This window comes from Teleopsis dalmanni, chromosome 2 (assembly GCF_002237135.1).
Source record: "Teleopsis dalmanni isolate 2A chromosome 2, ASM223713v2, whole genome shotgun sequence".
In the NCBI taxonomy this organism is placed as follows: Eukaryota; Metazoa; Arthropoda; class Insecta; order Diptera; family Diopsidae; genus Teleopsis; species Teleopsis dalmanni.
Genome location: NC_051847.1, coordinates 14,813,244 through 14,819,657, shown reverse-complemented (window position 1 = coordinate 14,819,657; position 6,414 = coordinate 14,813,244). Strand labels below are relative to the sequence as shown.

At 29.7% G+C, this 6,414-nt stretch overlaps 1 protein-coding gene across 1 annotated transcript in view; it reads right to left on the bottom strand.

Annotated features, from left to right (window-relative positions):
* The window catches only part of LOC119673978 (extracellular superoxide dismutase [Cu-Zn]-like), a 21,761-nt gene that overhangs the window by 8,339 nt on the left and 7,008 nt on the right, over positions 1 to 6,414 (bottom strand). The window lies entirely within an intron of this gene.

Genomic DNA, 6,414 nt, shown 5'->3' with positions numbered 1-6,414 from the left:
GAAAAAAATAGAAACTTCTTCTATAAATTTTCATAAATATTGCGAATATTAGTTTTTAATAATACTATGGTATTATTTAGGCCATCTGGAATGTAGGTCGCAAAACGATCCACCCTTTAAAGTTCGCTTTAGTTTATTTAAATAAATAAATAACATAGCTAGTTAAATGGATATTAATTTAGTTCTCTCTGTTCTATTATAATAGTAGTTATATGAATGGATGTGATAACAATAGACTTGTTTACATCTAAACAATATCTTTTCTTCATAATAATGAAAATAATATTAATACAAAAAAGTATTCTTATAAAAATAAATAATTATTACGCTCTGGACATTAATTATGAAATAGTGCAAAATAATTACGGTGCAACTAAGCCAAATTGTACTTTCTTTCCTCCTTTCCTTTTCCCTTTTTTTTGTAAACCTATCTTTTCATAACATCATAAGTATATTTAAATATATATACAGCTACGAGTACTTGTAATCAAAAGTATTTGAATAACACAATTTTACATGAATTCATGTATTTATTTAGAACCACAAACGTTGCGTATCGAATTGCTTAAATATGCAAATGCGCATGCGTAACCATTGCAAACGCATTTTTTCATTTACACTTATCTCTCCCCCTTACAAATTACAATGCCATGTAACTTGAATCTAAACGAGATACTACGTACATTCAGCGCAGATACTTACCATTGGCTTTCGATGCAATTTTCGCTGTGGGGTGCATTGGGCGTTGTAACGGTGTCAGTATAAATTACGCACTTTCGCACAGAAATATCTTTTGTGCTCTCAACAAAGTATATTTATCAGTGCGAAGTAATTTACATAAAATTCATTAGGATTTTGCTTGAAAAAGTAGAAAAATTGTATTCAAATTACAAGGGTCTGCATTTGTCAAAAGGTGTAAAGTGTTAAACAAATAGTATTGTATGTAAATGCAATGTAAATTTGTTATCTGTAAAATTCTATTATTTTTTTAATAAATTGCATTTGTACTGGTTTTATTGAGTACACAAAATCCTTTAATTATAGATTCATGAGCGACATTTGCATTAGTTCATTAGTTTGACTTATTTTGTATATGAAATGAAATATTGCAGTTGTCAATTTCATTAAATAATACATAAATAAAAAGTACAGTTTTAGGTTTTAAAAAAAAATTCCATTTGAAATGAAATACTTAAAGTGTTGAACAGTACATTGCAGATATATTTAATTGCAATTGATTTTATCAAAAATAATATATGCAAATAATATGTTGGTTCCAATACTTTAAAATTGAATATTTTAAGGAACTATGTTATAGTTCATAGGTTAATTGACGCGGACAAGGACGACCAACTTCTGTAATAGCCAACTAAGTAAGTAAGTATAGTTCATACTTAGTTTCTCACTGATTCTAATATCAAACTTAAAATTGCTATAAACAGCACTAAATTCTTTTTTGCGATCTGGTGTCATTCCAGTAGTATAATCATATCTGTCACATTACACATTATAGTTCTATTAATGAGGTTAGTATAAATATAACATATATCAATTATTTAATTATACTTCTTATGTATGCTGATATACGATTTAAGAATAAATTAAAATAATTTATGGATTTGTATATGTTTACTATGTCACTTTGTATGCTGAGTGGTACTCGTTTTAGCTATAAGCCTTAATCTGTTTAGCTATTTAAATTTTAAAAAATATTCATAGAACGGATTTATGTATGTGGAAATATATGCAAATGGAACTGTTGAAATTCTTACGTTTTTATGCAAATTAAGCGTAGTCAAATTATTTACAAATGTTACAAGACCAATGACTCAAAAATAATTGCAATTAACGAGTTGCAAAAAAAAAAAAATACACAAATTACATTCAGTACATAAAACAGAACAAAATTTTGTTAAAAACATGTAAAGAAAAACAATTGTTTTTGTTTAACGAACCGTGAACAGAATGAGACAATCTTTTTTCTTGTCTTTCCAAGAAACGCTAATTCGGTAAGTAGTCTTTTTCTTCACTGTGACTATAAGAAAATTTATCATTTGTAGTTAAATAGCATTGGAGATAGTTTCTCTATAGAAATTCACAAGACAGCGACTTCAATTGCATTTTTATATTTCTGCTATATAGCTGAGCAGAAAGAAATGCAGTTTCCTCTGACATATGCTATGCAATTCGAGAAAGAAAATATTTGAACCTTAAACTCAATTGAAGTTGTTACAAATTTAAAATTAAAAACCTTCTCATTTGCAATTGCGTTGTTGATTTTTCCACAGATACTATTTTATATGTGCACATGTGCACATTTATCTGCAAAAAAGTAAAAATCTTAGCATTGAACGCCCAAACAATCGCAACGAACTCCACACGTTAACACGCACCTTACAATTGCGTTTCCGGCGTAGTTTGTTCAGATACAACAACAACAACAACAACAATAAACAACAACAACACGTGTAATTAGGTATTCATTTTTTAGACTTTGCACACTAATTTGTTGGCTGCCATCTTAAGAATTACATATACTCATGTGTGTACTGCTTATGGGTATTTGTAGGTATATTAAGAGGTTCTAATGTAATGGTTTTGACTCATGCAAGAAGTAGCGTTCCGCTTCATACACCCCAAAGTTAATTAAGAATACAATTTGTATTCAAATAAAAACAAAACTTGGAAGGCGAGGGTGTGTACCCAATAGAGCTTAAAAGGACGGACCAAAGAGTACAGAATAGTTTGACCTCAAAACGGAAATAAAATTAATTGCACATTAATGTGCCAATTTTATATGTTTCTTCTATGGTTCAAACTCTGTAGACTTAGTTTTCGTATGGCTGGCAATTGTAGACAATATTGTAGAAAGCTGAGACTAGAAAAGCGTTTTTCGGTTTCTATTTATTACTGATCTTTTACTTATATATTTTACTAATAATATAGTAGTTAAAGAGAGGCTCCTAACTTACAATGTTGTAGAAAAAGAGATCATATGTTTAAGGTATTTTTCAAGATTGATCATTGATCTTTTAAAAACAGATTCTAAATATCTTTAATAAACAGGAAGATCCAAGCTTTGAATGTTCGGAACTTTTTTCCAATTCAGCTTTGTAATATCCGTAACCCAAAGTCTCATAAACACGGTTCAGTCTATTGTCGATATATGGCTTTGAACACCTGCCGTAGGAATGGTAACTTGATATTTTACTTGGACCATAAGAAGAAAGTCTTTTTAGATATAAATGTGACAATAGGAAAATGTTGCTACTTATTCCAGTTAGTATTCGAGTTGCTTTGTGAATGTCTTTTTCATTCATTTTTTTTATTTGCAAGCGTACTATGCAACTAAATGCGTCCTGAACAACAAGATTCCCGTAGTAAGTAACTTAATCATATCGGATGGTCAATCCTTAACAGTTCTAGAATGTCAAGCTTCTTTGCATTAATTGGATAGGCTTGCTAGTTTCCAACTCATGTTGGTACTTGAATACTGTGTCATTTAGGATAATTGTAGAGCACATGAGCTTGCTAAGCATGTTACTGTCTTAAATTAATTGCTTAGATATTGGTATCCCACTCACAATGATTACCTCAAACATTTTGCAATAGCTAAAAAATCTAGGTGGATGCAGATTCTGTGAGACTGAACGATTTATTTGGTCCAATTTATACAAGAATCGTACTAGTCATTGGCTTTAACTAAAATGGAATCTACTATTAAGTAATACGATATTCGTGCAGACGGGTTACTGTGTTTTATTAAGATATAAAATAAATTTTTTTGTACTCAATAGTGAGATTTGCTCTGGTTATTAATCTGCAGAGAAGAAGGAAACTGTGTTTCACTTTATATATCAGTGATGTCTTTGGCTAGTAAAAGATATTACATCTGTAGAACCCCTACTATTTATGCCCTGACAGAGCTGTCATTATTCGAAATTAAGGACATGATCGAATGATTCACTTTTACTTAATGGAGGGAATCGCGCCTATCTTTTTCAACGTTGCACGTGCGCTGCTTACTTCTCCCTTAATTAATGTTTAAGTGGTCCTCTGGGTTAGGTGTATGAACAATATTTTGTCCATGGTATTATATTGGTCTCTTACTCGAGAGTGATTCATATCATTCTTCTTCATTGGTTGCAGTCTTCTGTTATAATGTACTATAGAATTTACACATTATAGATAACAGGGACAAGAGTAGGGATCATTGCTTGATGCCAGAACGCGTGACTGATGGGGTCGTTACTATATTTGTGTTGTCCCAAACATACATGCATATGTTTACTGATTTAGTGTAAAAGTGATTAATCTGGGTTAGTTAAGTAATCTTGTGATGAATATAAAACCTGCTGTTTCACTAGTTTTGATATTCGGATTATATTTGAACATTAGGTTTTTTAATGAAAAAAATTATTAATTATGCTGCGGTATACAATATAAAGTTATTTTAATATTTGTGGGAATAAAATATTAATCTATACAACAATAAATTAATGGTATACTTTAAGATTTTAATACCTTAAATTTAGTATTTCAAATCGTAGGAGTAACTAAAAAGCAGAGATTATAATAATTTTGTTATTTTATAATTATGAGTTCATGCATATTTATTAATAACCTTAATTCATTTGACTTCACCTATTTTTCAATTTTATTTTGCGTAATATTTTTTAATTATATTCATAAAAAATAAAAGTTAAAATATCTTAGAGTATGAAAAGGCTTTCTTTGAATTGCAGCAACGTGCGACAGTTTTAATGGTAAACATTGCATTACTTAATCCCATTTCGATGGGTTTTTTGATATTTGAAATGTGAAGATATTTCGTGTTTGTTTGGGGCGTAACAAAGTTGCAAATTTAACACAAAACACAAAAGATACAAACTTGAGTTACTTAAAAAAGACAAAATGGAAACAAAGAAATCCACTATTCAATTGCTCTACAGTGCTTATATAGAGGCTTGTCGCATGCCCAGATTCATGTCTTCACAAAAAATATAACAAAGATCATTGTTTTATTCAATTTACAATAATCATTACATGCTATCATTACAATGTAATGGAATTTAATTGCCAACATTGTTGGTACAATTATTACTGAATAACACTTGATATGTTGATGATAATAACATCTTTTTTGTGGTTCCTATTTTTGCATTGCTGACATGTGATTATTTTTGTACCAGGAAGCGGCAGAGTAGTTGTATCTGATAATAAAACCCTTGAGTTGGCTGATTTACTTAGTTTGAAATTAAAAACTATACTATTTAATTTTATACAAATATATTTCATGATATCAAAATTTTGTTAATTTCCTTTCCAAAGTTACAAAGAATTAAGCTACACAATACCTGAGTAATTTTGATTTAAAGTATTGTCATGTACAACGTACTTAACCTTTTCGGTGCTTAAATTTTATAATTAGTATGTTGTGCAACTTAATTATTATTATGATATTTTAGTGATTTTTTTCAGAAATTTATTTTGAGTATTTTTATATACATAATATACCGATAAAACTATACCTACATGTAGCAGAAATGACTACATACGATATTGATTTTTGTATCAATATCTTCTAAATTAAAGTCTCTCAAATACAAGTGATCAATCGGAAATATGTGCTATAAAATCGAATGAACTATGCAAACTTTCAGTTAGAATGACCCTTATCCTGTGATAACTTTAATATCGATCATACGTAGAGCAGGTATTCATTGTAATGTCACAGTATTCTACAAATGTATAACTCATTGCATTTGCTAACAATATCATTGGATATAGCAAACGGTTGCTTATTGCTGCAATTGCCATCATCTGCGCAAATGGGCTGGTAGATGATTGAAGAAAAACCATAGCATATGTCGGCTATTGGCAAATAAAGTTTATGATTTGAGTGGCATACTGGTTGCCAAAGGAAGTTGGTAAAGCATTATTTATAAAGGCATCGTCATAAATAACTACAATGATTTCAATTTGAAAATAAAATGGTGAATAAACAGTACCAATAGGTACTATAGGTGCTATACAGTGCTACTATAGGTTGTGTAGGGAACGAAGATGTAAACTACTCTAGTTCGACACTAACACAAGTTAGTTCCTTTAACCTTCTTGTGCTTATATAAGGTGTGGGAGCGTGTACGTTATCACAATATTGAAGAGAATTGATTTTTTTCGATCAATAATCAGTTATAAGTTGGCTACATTGTTCTACTACTGGGACATTACCACCAGAATGAAAACAATAAATGATTTCTTTTGAGATATTAAAAAAATGAAAAACAAAATATAATTTTGTAGTATTCATTTCGTGGAATTACTTTGATTCTACTTTGATTTAAATGTATATGTGTGTGCGGACACAGCCGCAAATATTCATAAAATAATTGCTAGTAATACTTTAGATGA